Source organism: Talpa occidentalis, unplaced genomic scaffold (genome assembly GCF_014898055.3).
Source record: "Talpa occidentalis isolate TD23 unplaced genomic scaffold, MPIMG_talOcc4v2.1 talOcc4.6, whole genome shotgun sequence".
In the NCBI taxonomy this organism is placed as follows: Eukaryota; Metazoa; Chordata; class Mammalia; order Eulipotyphla; family Talpidae; genus Talpa; species Talpa occidentalis.
This window is the reverse complement of record NW_023604972.1, coordinates 66,205,145-66,220,216: the sequence shown is the minus strand read 5'-3', so window position 1 is coordinate 66,220,216 and position 15,072 is coordinate 66,205,145. Positions and strand designations below refer to the sequence as shown.

The following is a 15,072-nucleotide window of genomic DNA, read 5'->3' as shown; positions in this document are numbered from 1 at the left end:
TGTACATGGCATATGTCTTTAAAAATTTAAAAATACAGAATTTAAGATTCCCAACAGGAGTGCTCTTTCATCTATTCTGGAGGTACAGTTTACAGGGAATTCCTCCCACCAGTCTATCTGGATGTCCATTTTGTGGTATGAAAATGTGAGATCACTTTTTAAGTTTTTTATTTGACTAAATGAAAATTTCTTTTTGGAAGACATTTACCTTGCTCTTATATTCATCTCCATGCTGAAGTGGAATGTTTCTCAGAATAACAGTGCAAGTCAAACCCTAAATTTTACAGTGGAATATCAGGTTAGCCTTGTGGTATCATATTCATCATGAATACTAACAGTTAAGATTTGTCAGAACTTACCATGAATTGATTACTACTCAACACATGCTTCTGCAGATATCCTTGCAGATCCATTTCTTTATTTCTTTAGGATTGGGCATATGGTACTATAGCAGTTACAACCTTATAATGTAATTATTTATCTCTCATTAACATGTTTAAAACTGCTAAAGAGCAGGAATCCTTACCTATTTCTTTTTGTCCTAGAATGTTGATTTGTGCAGACACATGGAAGCATTGTCACTTCCTTCCTACATTCTGGAGGTAGTCCAAAACAATGGTTAGTCGCCCTCAAAACTTACTAGACTTCATACTACAATTTACATAATCATATAAATGATTATGTAAATAATCATTGAATCATGTTACCTCATCATTAGCCTATCAATATCTAAGCCAAAGACAGAAAGGCATGCCTCCAAATTTATGCAGTTATACCATCTAGTGGCAAAAGAGAACATTGCTTTGCTGTTGATTACATGATAGTGATGTAAACTGTAAAAAACGTGTGTGTGTGTGTGTTTGTGTGTGTGTGTGTGTAAGGGAAATATGTTCACAACAGTTAGGAAAATGTGACCACTGACTACACATTTGAAAATATTAAGGAAATAATTATTTTTCACATATAATGGTCAGATCTTAGTTAAGTTTAGAAAGAATCCCTGTTTAAATATACATATTGAAATATTTACAGAAGAAATGGTGTGATGTTTAAGACTTGCTTTAAAAATAAATCTTAGTGGAAGGGAGGATATGGAAGAAGTATCTACAGTGTGATTGAAACAAGGTTGGATTGGAAATTATCAAAGCTAGATGTGAAGATACTACAAGGAAGTTTGATTTTTGTAATAAAATCAGTTTCGTGGGATTTCAGTGACCTGGAATCAGATAAATGCAGAAATTAAACTTTTTTTAAAAAATCATGTGGTCTGTTTTTTACTCCAGGGTTAAAAGTCAATTTACTTCAAAATGCTGAGCATAGCAGCAAGATAGATATGGTCATGTAGATATATGAAATATTTAAACAGATACAGCGTATAGAAAAATTACCTCTAGACAAATTATTATTGAACCATTTATATCCTTGTTGTATTTTGACAAAATGAAATATTATCTATAAACCATAAAATCATATACATGTAAAGTATCTTTTCAGAGTTTGAGGGGAAAATGCAAAATAAAAATTCAGAATGACAAATTTCTTAATTTATTTTGAAAATTTAATTATCAAATGTACTTTCATCTGGCCAAGTAAATGTATCTATAGCTCTAATGTAAAAACAAAATAAACAAACAAAACACAGAAGAGGAAAAGTACAACTTCCCTGAAATGACACAATTGCAGAGTAATAAATACTGTCTATTCACTGATATGCTCAGAGCACATTCCAGCTCTAAAAAATAATTATATAATGTTTCTAAAATCTTAAAAATGATTTTTCAAAGTAATATGTGATTATATAATAAAATTTTAAGACTAAATTTCTAGAATTTATAAATACAAATGAATCTTCTTACCCTCGGAATTACATGTTAATTTTAACAGCTATTATTCAAAACATTTCTTGAAATATTTTATGTGGAATTGCTTTACATAAAAGCAATTGTGTTGCCTTTTCTTTTAAAAGCTCTTTGAAATTGAGTACTGTTTCTTCTAGGTTGTATGTAGTATGTATCCACAGGCAATCAGTTGTACTACAGTAACTAAAAACAGTGGATAATAAATTCTTGGATAAAAATTGTGTTTTAAAAGACATTGGAGACCTGTAGAATCATCAAGAACTGCATTAACTAAAATTCCAAAGACTTTTTTTCTAAATGAGCTTTAGGTCATTGGTAACTTTCTTTCCCAGGCATATTTGTTGGTACTGTGTACAGACTTATACTCATTGGCCCAAACAGGACTTCACTGGAAACTAGAAAAGAACTAGTTGAGATCTTAACAAACATCTGAAATGTTAACATTTAGAGAAGCTCTAACTGCATGGCTGGTTTCCACCATGGAACATTGGCTGTCTTGTTGTGACGCATGTTGGGGATGAACTAGGAAGGCAAAGTCCTGCCAGAGAGGAAAGATTACTTTCACACAACTGGTCTCCTCCTCATGACATTTACCAGATTTTGCACTTTGTGGAGCAGGAGATTAAAGACCTAAGCTTGCACACTCTTAAGGAGCAGAACTTTAAGGGCTAAATGAATCAGGTGTCATCTAAGAATATGGCTGATCTAGAAGGGTGAAAAGAAATATGCCATGATCTTGTAGTGTTTGAGAGACACAACCTAATAAATAGGAGAAGAGACCTGCCTTAAACTTGGCTGGTTTCCCTTTCAAGATAAATGTTAGATTTTGGAGCTGTGTAAGTTAGCTAGCAAAGATTTTAGAGATAGAAACCTCTAATATTTTTAGTCTAAATTTGGAGGAGAGACATACAAGTAGCTTAGCAAACCAAATGAGTGTGACTTTCACTTAAACAGAAATTGCAATTCATTTTCGGTTCCTGATGGGTTGGAGGAATTCAGACCCCTAAAAGTGGAAAGGAAAAATACAGTCATCTTAAGTCTCTTTTAGTCTTAAATACATAATGATTGGCACACTGTCAAAAGTTATAAAAAATGCAAAGAAACAAAATGATTATGAAGAGAATAAATAATAGAGTTAATTCCAAATATTATCTAGATATTAGTAGTCAGGAATTTTTACAGTTATTTATATATGTCCTGAAGAAAGAAATGATGGATAAAATGAATGAAAAGTCAGAAAATTTTGACAGAGAATTAGCACCTATAATAATTACTGTAGGACTGGAAAATATATTGATATTAACTAGATGGATTTGACAGCAAACTAAACACAATTAATGAACTTGCGAAAAGACCAAATTAGTGAACATGTAAAAGGGACAATAGGAAATATCCAAACTGAAGCACAGACATAAAGAAATGAAAACATAAAGCAATGTATAAGAAGTATGAGGACACAGACAAACAGATAAAAGCAAACATAATTAAAGTCTCAGAAGGACAGGAGAAAAGAATGAAGCAAAAATAACATTTGAAGAGGTAGTGTCTGAGAATTAATGTAAAGACACTGGTAATTAAGGTCAACTAGAGACTAACAGAAGTAGAGCTAAGTAAATACCAACATGTGATCCCCTGATTCATGACCAAGGCATCCTTGCAAATCGCTGGGATAAGGGTGGTCTTTTCAGTAAATGGCACAGGACCAATCAGTTATCTGTATAAAAAAATAATTAAGCTAGAGCCCTAACTCATATCATAAAATTAATTCATAAGAGAGAGAATAGTGGCCTCTAAAAGTAAACACAGGAAACAGTTTCATATCCTTAGAGTGTGCAGTGATTTAAGCAGAATTTTAAAGCACTATTATAACAATTGATAAATTGAATGTTATTAAAATCAAGAACTTTTCTTCAAAAGACTGTTATACATCTATAGAATAATTGACCTTTAGGGCAAGTGGAAATTCTTAGAACACATTAAGGACTAAACAAAAGAAAAATATATAAAATGAATTTCGTTAAAACATGAAACTAAATTAAAATTAAAATCTAACAAAATAAAGTCAGCTTTTAAAAACATGGGCCAAAGACTTGAAAAGACAATTCAAAATGGAGGCTAAGTGGTCCATAAGCATATGGAAAAGGATTAAACTTCCTTATTAATCATCAGAGAAATGCACTTATCACTTCACCTGTACTCAAATCACTGAAATTTAGAAGACTAGTGCCAAATGTAGAACATTGGGATACTCGTATTGCTGGTGGAAATACAAACTGATGGAACCTTTTTGGAAAACCATTTAACAATTTCTTTAAGACCTATGACTCAGCATTTGAACTTCCAGATGTGTACTCAAGAGAATTGAGTGTATATATCCACTAAAATATATGTGCAAGAATGTGCATAAAAACATTCTTCATGATAGCTTTCAAACTAGTAACAACCCAAATGCCTATGAAGAGGATAAAGAATAAAATCATCTGAGGCATAGTCATACAATGAACTGTTAGTCACATTAAAAAGTAATTTATATATGCAACAGCATGGGTGAATCCCTTATTTTGTTGAGAAACATGAGACACAAAAGACTTTGAGTATATTCATATTACATTCACAAGCATATCACACTAATTAGGAGAGAAGTCAGAATAGCGTTTTCCTTTGGGCAGCACATATTGTTTGGTATGGTGCGGAAGGGAACCTTAATGGGTTCTATGTTCTTCACCTGGGTAGTGATTACATGGATGTGGAAATTCATCAGATACCTCAGGTTAGTGTACTTTTTGGGTGTACACTTGGCCCTCTGTGCCCTCATCCTCAAATTCAACCAACCACAGGTAAAAATACATAATGCGTAACATTGCCAGACATAACATAGCCAGACAACAATTCATTGTATGACTATGCCTCAGTTGATTTTATCCTTTATCCTCTTCATAGGCATTTGGGTTGTTACTAGTTTGAAAGCTATCAAACTAGTAACATTTCTTGTCATTCCCAAACAGTGCAGTATAGCATCTATTTATATAGCATTTACATTGTATTAGATAATCTAAATCACAATGAGGTGATTTAAAGTGTATGGAGTTATATCCAAGTTATATCCAAGTTATATCCAAGTTTTGTGTTTTTTTTTTTAAAGATTGATTTATTTATTTTATGCAAGAACCGGGGCACAGGCCAGATGTGGGGGAGGGTGAGAGGATTCACCAGAGACAGAGCAGGGGAACAGAACAGGCAGACTGACGAAATACACTGCTGAGGGGAGCAGCGGGCAAGACAGGAGAGGTCTGTTGCACCATGTGGGACTGTTGCCTGCCGGCCGGGATCAAACTGGCACTGCAGAGGCTGCGGAAAGCTTCACAACGCAGCGCTCAAGAGCCTGCGCCACCAGAGGAGGCCCTATATCCAAGTATTTATGTCACGTTTATATAAGGGGTTTGAGCATCTACAGAATTTTGTATCCACAGGGGTCTTGCAAACAAATCCCCTGCAAATACTGAAAGTGTATTTTTACCTCAACTGAGAAAAAAAAAAAACTTAATTGTCATTACTAAATAGCCATAAACTAGTCACAACTAAGTAGTAAATAACGCGGTGATACTGGATGATGTCATCTTGAGGCAAAAAGGGGACATGACTGTAAAGTGCCCAACTTTTTTTAGTGAGCCTTTTAACTCAGAATTTACAAAAATAATTTTATTAGAAAAAGTAGCTTTCCAGGACTGCTTTGAAAGTCTTTCTTTAAAAACAATTTTTAAAACTTAAATTTCAATAATTTTATTAACTTTTATAGTTTCTTTCAATAGATTTCTAGCAATCGGTACAGAAGCCTTAAAAAAAAAATGTTATTACAAGTGGTGCATATTCACTATATTTAAAAATTAGGAAATATTGGAAAAACAAAAAGATATCAAAATCACATTTGAAAAAGAAACCCTCAAATCCCAATAACAAGGTAACTTTGATATAGGTGTATATGTATATTTTTCTCTCATGCATTTGATTGGATCATTCTTAGTGTTCTGATCTTTTTTCCCTTAATATAGTGTTACCTTAGTTGCATGGCACTACACATATAGCTAATGGCATAAGTTTATTTAATTTTTAATGTTAAACTTTCAAGCATAAGTTGTTTTGGATGCTGCTTTAATTTTTTATTATCATGTACTTTAAAGATCATTAATGTGCCATTAGTTTTGAAGAATTGGGTATATACTTTTGTCATGCCAAGGATTTCTTTTTATTATTGTTTTTAAATCTGTATACCTTGTTTGAAAACAATTATTTTTTGGTGATTCCTATTGTTTAAAAATTAAGAAACAGGACAAGCAAAAAAATTACTTAAATGTTCCAAGTTCCAGAGATACCGCTGTTAATATCTTGATAATTATTTTCAGTGTCAGCATCACCTATGAAGTTTTTGAATATACAAATTCTCAGCCTTTACCCCAGACTTACTGAATAAGCAGTCTTATGTTGTAACAAACTGTTTAGTTGATTCTGATACAAGCTGAAGCTTCAGAACCACTCTTGGCTTTGGAGAACAATCTTGTATAAAGAAAGAAAGACTGATGATCATAACTGTGCTTTAAAAGACTTATACTCTGGAAACTGCTGGGGGGGGCGGAGCAACATGGCGGCGAGGAGACGCTGCGAGTAAGATCTCCCATTAAAAAAAGTGAATAGGGAGGAAAAGCGGCAGGTCCCAGTGAGAACTGGGACACGGAAGATAAACGGGTGACTCCAGCAAACTGCCCAAAGAAGAAAGTGGCCATAAAAGAGGACCAGAAGGGAGGGAAGCGCAGAACCCTGCTCCCCTCCCCCGCCCACAGAGGCAGCACTCTCCGACCCGCGGAGGGGAGGAAACAACAAACCAAAACGGCCAACAAGAAAAACGGACGCAGCAAGCGGGACTGTGAGTGGAAAGGAACTATTTCAGCCACCACACCCCGTGAACGGGAGCTGTGGAGAACCCTGCAGGATTCGCCGCGGCGGTGAGCGAACAGCTCCGGGCGCCATTAGAGAAGAACAAAGACCCCGGGAGACGCGCACACAGCCCGGGCTGCCGGTAAGCTGGCACGGATAGCGGCGCGCTCGGCGCGCTTGAAAAACAAGTGCAGACCAGGATCGCGGCTGCCCAGGTCCCCGCGCCTGCGACCTAGGCTTGGGAGACGACCTAGGCTTGCGGGGAGGCGCGGAGGTCCTCACTGAGGTGAAGGTCCCTCCCTGAGTGAGCAGGAACCAGGCGTCCAGGCACGGGAGCGGTGCAAAAGGCGCCATTCCCGCGCCACTGAACTGGGCTACAGCCCGCGTCCTGGAACTGAGGGCTTTGGAACTGAGACCCGGGGCACGAAATTAGGGGCGTGGGTTCCCCACGACGGTGGGGCACAAGGCAGACACAGCACCCCAAAGCCGTTGAGGTGTACCCTACCATCCCCGCTTTGTTCCCTGTCCCACAGCATGGAAAATCAGCTCCCCAAGGGCTCTAGGAGAGATCTTTGGCGCCACCTAGCGACTTGTAGACAGCACAGGCTCCTGAAGGAACTAGTGGCCAGCTGGGGAGTTAGCCCACACCCAGCCCCTTCCGAACAAGTAGTCTGAGCCCACAGGGAGAGCGAGCACCCACAGCCAGGGCAGACCAGGCACGCAGAAGAGTGTGCCTGACACCGGACGCGCAGGGAGTGTGTCCCACATCACCATTTTAGAACAGGGACATTTCTTCAGTAAAGACTACCTGCAGAAGGCTTCCTCAGGAGCCAGAGGTGAGCGGGGGAAGTTCGCCCACGCCAGACCCCCTCTGGCCTGCAGTCCAAGCCCAGAGGGGGAGCAGGAACCCACCGCCGGGGCAGACCAGGCGCACAGGGGAGTGTGTCCCCACATCAACATTTTAGGACAGGGACCTTTCTCCAATAAAGACTGCTTGAAACTGACAGATGACTCCAGGAGGAACCAGAGGGGAGAAGAGAAGCCCACCCAAGATGCCGGCCAGTCCCAACAACACAGTGTCCCAACGCATACGGCAAATTAGAAAACAGACAGTAGGGAGGAGAAGAACCACACGCAACCTAGCAACTCTCCAGAGAAAAAGCACACCACAAAAAGAAAACCAGCCCCCAGATTGCAACGACAGTAACTTGGAAGAACTTCTGAGCCTTCCAGAAAGAGAATTTAAAATTGCCGTGATTAAAAAACTGACAGAAGTCATAAAGGAAAACAATGATAAGGGAAAAATAATCAACGATCAGAAGAATGCAATTGAGTCCCTAAAGAGGGAAGTAAAAGAAATGCAGGAGATCAAAGAATTAGTGGAAGAACTAAAGAATTCTGGGAAAAGCAATGAAAGCAGAATTGATGAAATGGAAGAACGAATAAGTGCTCTTGAAGACACAGAAATAAAAAGAACCAAAACAGAAAAGGAAAGAGAAGTACGAAGGAAAAAGAATGAAGAAAGACTTCGGGAACTATCTGACTCCATGAGGAAAGGAAATATAAGAGTTATAGGAATACCAGAAGGAGAGGAGAGAGAAGTAGGAACAGAGAAAATATTCAAAGAGATAATTGAAGAGAACTTCCCAAATGTGAAGAAGGAGCTGAAAATTGATATACAAGAAGCAAGAAGAACACCAAACTTCCACGACGAAAGAAAAAATACAGCAAGACACATAATAGTAAAGCTCCCAAGAATCCAGGACAAGGAAAAAATAATGAAGCTGGCAAGAGGGAAGAAACAGATAACATTCAAAGGAAAGCCAATCAGGCTGACATCAGACTTCTCCGAAGAAACACTACGGGCAAGGAGAGAGTGGAGGGACATAGTCAACAGACTCCAAGAAAACAGATGCCAACCAAGAATACTCTATCCCGCAAAGCTCTCCTTCCTCTTTGAAGAAAGAATATGGACCTTCCCAGACAAACAGAAACTCTGGAATTTCATTGCAACTAAACCCCCACTCCAAAAAATACTACAAGGAGTCCTAAAGCCAGAACCTCAGAGGGACGAATAACAATGAAAGAAAGCCAAAAAAAAAAAAGTTATTAAGAGAATAAATAAATAAAATCAAAGGAAAGACAAACACAATGGCAAATACAGATGTTAACATATCAATATTAACTCTAAATGTAAATGGACTAAACTCTTCAATAAAAAGACACAGAGTTGCAGCCTGGATTAAGAAACAAAACCCAACCTTTTGCTGTCTCCAGGAAACACATTTAGCTACAAAAGATAAAAATAGGCTCAAAGTCAAAGGATGGAAAACAATCCTACAAGCAAATGGGCCAAAAAAGAAAGCAGGAACGGCTATACTTATATCAGATAAAACAGATTTCAAACTCAAAAAGATAAAAAGAGACCCCAATGGTCACTACATTATGATCAAGGGGACAATACTTCAAGAAGAAATAACACTCATTAACATATACTCACCAAACGAAAGAGCACCAAAATATATCAGACAACTGTTGTCTTCTCTGAAAACAGACATCAGAGAAAACACATACGTAGTGGGAGACTTCAACACACCACTATCAACAATGGATAGATCAAAAAGACAAAAAATAAGTAAAGAAACCAAAGCTCTAAATAAGGACCTAGAGCAATTGGGCTTAACAGACATCTATAGAACACTAAACCCCAAAAAAACGGAGTACACATTTTTCTCAAGCGCACACGGATCATTCTCCAGGATCGATCACATACTGGGGCACAAGACAAACATCAACAGATACACCAAGATTGAAATCATACCAACCATCTTTTCTGACCATGAAGGCATCAAACTAGAACTAAACCATAAAAAGAAGGCAAGGAACTTTCCTACCTCATGGAGATTAAAAACCACACTACTGGAAGACCACTGGACTAATGAGGAGATCAAAGAAGAAATTAAAAAATTTTTTGAATTGAACGACAAGGAGGACACCAATATCCTAAATGTATGGGATGCAGCAAAAGCAGTAATAAGAGGAAAATATATAGCAATAGAAGCTCACATCAAGAAACAAGAAAGAACTCAAAGAAACAACCTAATCTCGAAGCTCAAAGATCTAGAAAAAGAACAACAAAAAAACCCCAAAACCAGTAGAAGAAAAGAAATAATAAAAACCAAAGCAGAAATAAATGAAATTGAAACTAAAAAAACAATCCAAAAGATCAATGAAACCAAGAGCTGGTTCTTTGAAAAAATCAATAAAATAGACAAACCCCTAGCCAGGCTCACAAAGGAAAAAAGGGAGAAAGCACAAATTAACAGGATCATCAATGAAAGAGGAGAAATCACAACGGACACAGCAGAAATCAAAAGAATAATCAGTAACTACTATGAACAGTTATATGGAAATAAGTTTAATAATCTAGAGGAGATGGACAAATTCCTACAACTCTACAATCACCCAAAGCTAGATAAAGAAGAAATAGAACACCTAAACAGACCAATTACAATTAGCGAAATTGAAATGGTAATCAAAAACAAAAGCCCAGGACCTGATGGATTTACAAATGAATTCTACCAAACATTCAGAGACGAATTAGTGCCTATCCTTCACAAACTCTTCCAAAAAATTGAGAAGGAAGGGACAATACCAAACACGTTCTATGAAGCCAATATTACACTAATACCAAACCGAACAAGGACAACACTAAAAAGGAAAACTATAGGCCAATCTCCCTAATGAACACTGATGCAAAAATCCTCAATAAAATTTTAGCCATCAGAATCCAACAATGTATCCATAAGATAATTCACCACGACCAAGTAGGATTCATTCCAGGGGCACAAGGATGGTTTAACATCCGAAAATCAATCAACGTTATCCAACACATCAACAAAAAGAAATATAAAAACCATATGATAATATCAATAGATGCTGAGAAAGCTTTCGACAAAGTGCAACACCCATTCATGATAAAAGCCCTTGAAATTCTTGGGATACAAGGAACATACCTCAACATCATAAAGGCCATCTATGACAAGCCAACAGCCAGCATCATTCTCAATGGTGAAAAGCTGAAAGCAATTCCATTAAGATCTGGAACAAGACAAGGATGTCCACTCTCACCACTGCTTTTCAATATAATACTGGAAGTCCTAGCCAGGGCAATAAGACAAGAGAAAGACATCCAAGGAATCCAAATAGGAAAAGAAGAAGTCAAACTATCACTATTTGCAGACGATATGATATTATACATAGAGAACCCCAAAACTCCACAGAAAAGCTAATTCAACTCATCAATCAGTTCAGTAAAGTGGCAGGATACAAAATCAACATGCAAAAGTCAGTAGCCTTCCTATACACAAACAATAAATCTGAAGAATAAGAAATCAAAAAAACCATCCCTTTTGTTATTGAAACAAAAAAAATCAAATATTTGGGAATAAATCTAACAAAAGAGATAAAGGACCTATACAAAGAAAACTATAAAACACTGTTAAAAGAAATAGAAGAAGACACAAAGAAATGGAGAGACATCCCCTGCTCGTGGATTGGAAGAATAAACATTATTAAAATGGCCATCCTTCCAAAAGCAATATACAGATTCAATGCTATTCCAATCAAAATTTCAATGTCATTCTTCAAAGAAATAGAACAATTATTGATGAAATTCATATGGCATCACAAAAAACCCCGAATAGCCAAAGCTCTCCTGAAAAAAAAAGAAGGGAATGGAGGCATTACACTCCCAGACTTCAAACTATACTACAAAGCCATAATCATCAAAACTGCATGGTATTGGAACAAAAACAGACATACAGACCAATGGAATCGAATAGAAAATCCAGAAATAAATCCACAGATTTATGGTCAACTAATCTTTGACAAAGGAGCAAAGACTATGCATTGGAGCAAAGAAAGTTTGTTCAATAAATGGTGCTGGGAAAACTGGGTCGCTACATGCAAAAGAATGAAGCTTGACCACTACCTCACACCATACACAAAAATCAACTCAAAATGGATTAAAGAACTAGACATAAGACCTGAAACCATAAAATATATAGAAGGAAATATAGGCGAAACACTACGTGATCTGCACATCAAAGACATCTTTACAGACACATCACCCAAAGCAGTGATAGTGAAGGCAAAGATAAACAGCTGGGACTACATCAAATTAAAGAGCTTCTGCACAGCAAAAGAGACAATAACAAAAACAAAGAGAAACCCCACCAACTGGGAGAACATTTTTGCACCCAACACTAATGATAAAGGACTGATCACAAAAATCTGCAAAGAGCTGATGAGACTCAGCAACAACAAAGAAAATAATCCAGTCAAAAAATGGGCAGAAGAGCTAAAAAGAAACTTCTCTGAAGAGGAAATGCAAATGGCCAACAGGCATATGAAAAAATGTTCAACATCACTTGCCATCAGGGAAATGCAAATCAAAACTACCATGAGATACCATCTTACACCAGTGAGAATGGCACATATTAAAAAAACTAGCAACAACAAATGCTGGCGAGGGTGTGGAGAAAAAGGAACTCTTCTGCACTGTTGGTGGGAGTGCAAACTGGTCCAACCACTGTGGAGAGCTGTGTGGAGATTTCTGGACCTACTAAACATAGAGCTTCCATATGATCCAGCAATTCCACTCCTAGGTATTTACCCAAAGGACACAGAAACATCAATTCCAAAGAACACCTGCACCCCTATGTTTATAGCAGCACTGTTTACAATAGCTAAGCTTTGGAAACAACCCAAATGCCCAAAAATAGATGACTGGATCAAGAAGATGTGGTACATATATACCATGGAATATTACTCAGCATTCAAAAAGATAAACACATGCAATTTGCAGCAACATGGATGGCGCTGGAAGGGATCATGCTCAGCGAAATAAGCCAAAAAGAAAAAGAAAATTACCGGATGGTCTCACTCATAGCAGGAATCTAGAAAACTTAAATAAGGGACCAGGAAAATGAATAACTATAAGAAAGTGAAAATCAAAATCAACAAAAAACTATGAACCAGAGACACTTTTAGGCGGGCGGGGGCGGGAGGGGAGGGATTGGGGTCAGAATGGGGGGCTGCAATTGTATGGGGAATATAACAATAAAAAAAAAAAAATAAAAAAAAAAAATAAAAGACTTATACTCTGATAGCTCTGGGCAAGATAGGACCATTTAATAGATTATTTTAATTATTTTGGTGGGATTGATCACATGGATGATGAATAGAAATTGAATAGACTAGAATAGATATTTCAGTAGAAAAGAGGTGGCTATGAGAAAGTTTATTAGAGGTTAAATCTACAGAATTTGATTACTGCTTAGGGATAGAGAGGGGACACAAAGCATTTGAGTCTGGAGGGGGAAAGGCCTTTTAAATTAAAAAAAAAAAAGCAAAGGATAGTTTTTCATCACACAAAATGATATGTTTACATATAAATGTTTACATATGAAGTGCTTGTCATCCAGAGCCAAAACATCTAGTCACATTGGGAAGACCTTCAGACTCATAAGCATTAGACACATGTAATTGGAAGTCTCTTTCAAAAAGATATGTTAAATTGTAAGACAGGTTTGTTTAACAAGCAGGGATAAATTAAAGGATCATTGAAGGGTGTAGTGCCAGGAAGGCACAGAGCTGGTTCTCTGATCTGAGCAGACGAGTAAAGGAGAATCTTGGAGCTCTCGGTAGCTATTTCAGGGTTTTATTGAGCTTTTACATGTAGTGTGGCAACCAGGTACATGGCAAGCAGGGGTTGGGGGATGGAGTTAGGAGGCTGGCAGGCCTCCCAGCCCCTGGGAATCTTCACTCTTTATTGGACTCTTTCACACTCTTGTGGCCTCTGCTTCTGACTCTCCTGCTTCTCTTTCCTTCTGGTAATTCCTGGCACTCTACACCACTCCACTCCACAAAAGTGAATAGAATACAACTGAATATAACAATGTAACAAAATCCAGGCGCCCACCATCAGGCATGCATTCAGGACCACAGGGATCCATCATCAATCCTAATGGTGGGAGGGCAGAAAAGACTGACATTTACCCTACAAAGGTGTTAAAGCATTAGCAATATATGGAAAGAGAATTGGGGTCCTCGGAAACCATAGCCTATGAGAGTACTTGTCAAACTTGTGGAAGAGATGGTGTCCTGAATTTTGTAGTAGACATATTAAGGGTCTTCTTCATTTTTTTCAAGGGAGTCTTCCACTCTAAAATTTGTTACCTAACCCACAGATGTCATGCACTCTGAATGTAATATTTTGATTGTGAATAACAGTCACCTCCATATCACTAACATCTTATCGAAGCCTTTTGGTCTTCTACATGGTCTTTTATTTGAAGGTTTGGTGTTAAGTTCACAAAGAAATTCTTTTTTTTTTTTTTTTTTTAGAGATTTATTTACGCATACAAGAACTGGGGTGGAAGCCAGAGATGCGAGGGGTGAGAGGATTCACCAGAGACAGATTGGGGAGCAAAATAGGTGGATCTACTGAAATACACTGCTGAGGGGAGGGTCTACTGCCCATATATATGGGTTATATATGGGTTAGCTCCCTGGCCAGGGATCAAAGTCGTGTTGCAGTGGCTGGTGATTGCTTGATAGTGCTGGGACTTTAACCCTGAGCCACCAGGAAGACCCAAGAGATTCTTTTTTAATGTTTATAATGTCACCTTCAAGGTAAACCTGTGAAATTGTCTTTGCTTTAATACACTTACTTTTTGACAGATTTGCTTTTCAATCTCTAATCTTTATCCATAGTTACAAGGTCATAAATGTTCAAATACATTGTCACATTTAGGGAAATAATTGACCAGAACTAGAATGGAATGCCTTATAATGTGGAAGACATAAATATAAATTAAGGAGCATGCAGAAAAAAAAAAAAAAACCAGTAGAAAATGAAAAATTCCAACAATCTTTGAGAATATTTTGTCAAGAAGATGGTGGGATAGGGAAGAAAATATGGCATCAAAAGTCAAGAGGCAGTAAGCATGTAGTCATTTGAATATCTGCTAAATGTAAATCAGTATGCTAGTAGAATATACTTAAATGTGGCATGTAAAAGCTTCACTATTTAATTGGGTAATAAATAGGATAGCATATTGAGTTAAATTGGTTTGTGTACAAGTTTTAAGAGACATGGATTCAGAAACATAACTAGTTTTTTGTGACTAGACTCAGTTGATACATCTGAAAAATGAGAGTAGTCTACCTTACTGTATGTTTTAAAAGTTAAAAGCAATGTATGTATGCTTTCTTGCAC

At 37.4% G+C, this 15,072-nt stretch overlaps 1 protein-coding gene across 11 annotated transcripts in view; it reads left to right on the top strand.

The window, feature by feature from the left end:
* APC (APC regulator of WNT signaling pathway) overlaps nucleotides 1–15,072 on the top strand; it is a 182,081-nt gene that overhangs the window by 60,556 nt on the left and 106,453 nt on the right. The window lies entirely within an intron of this gene.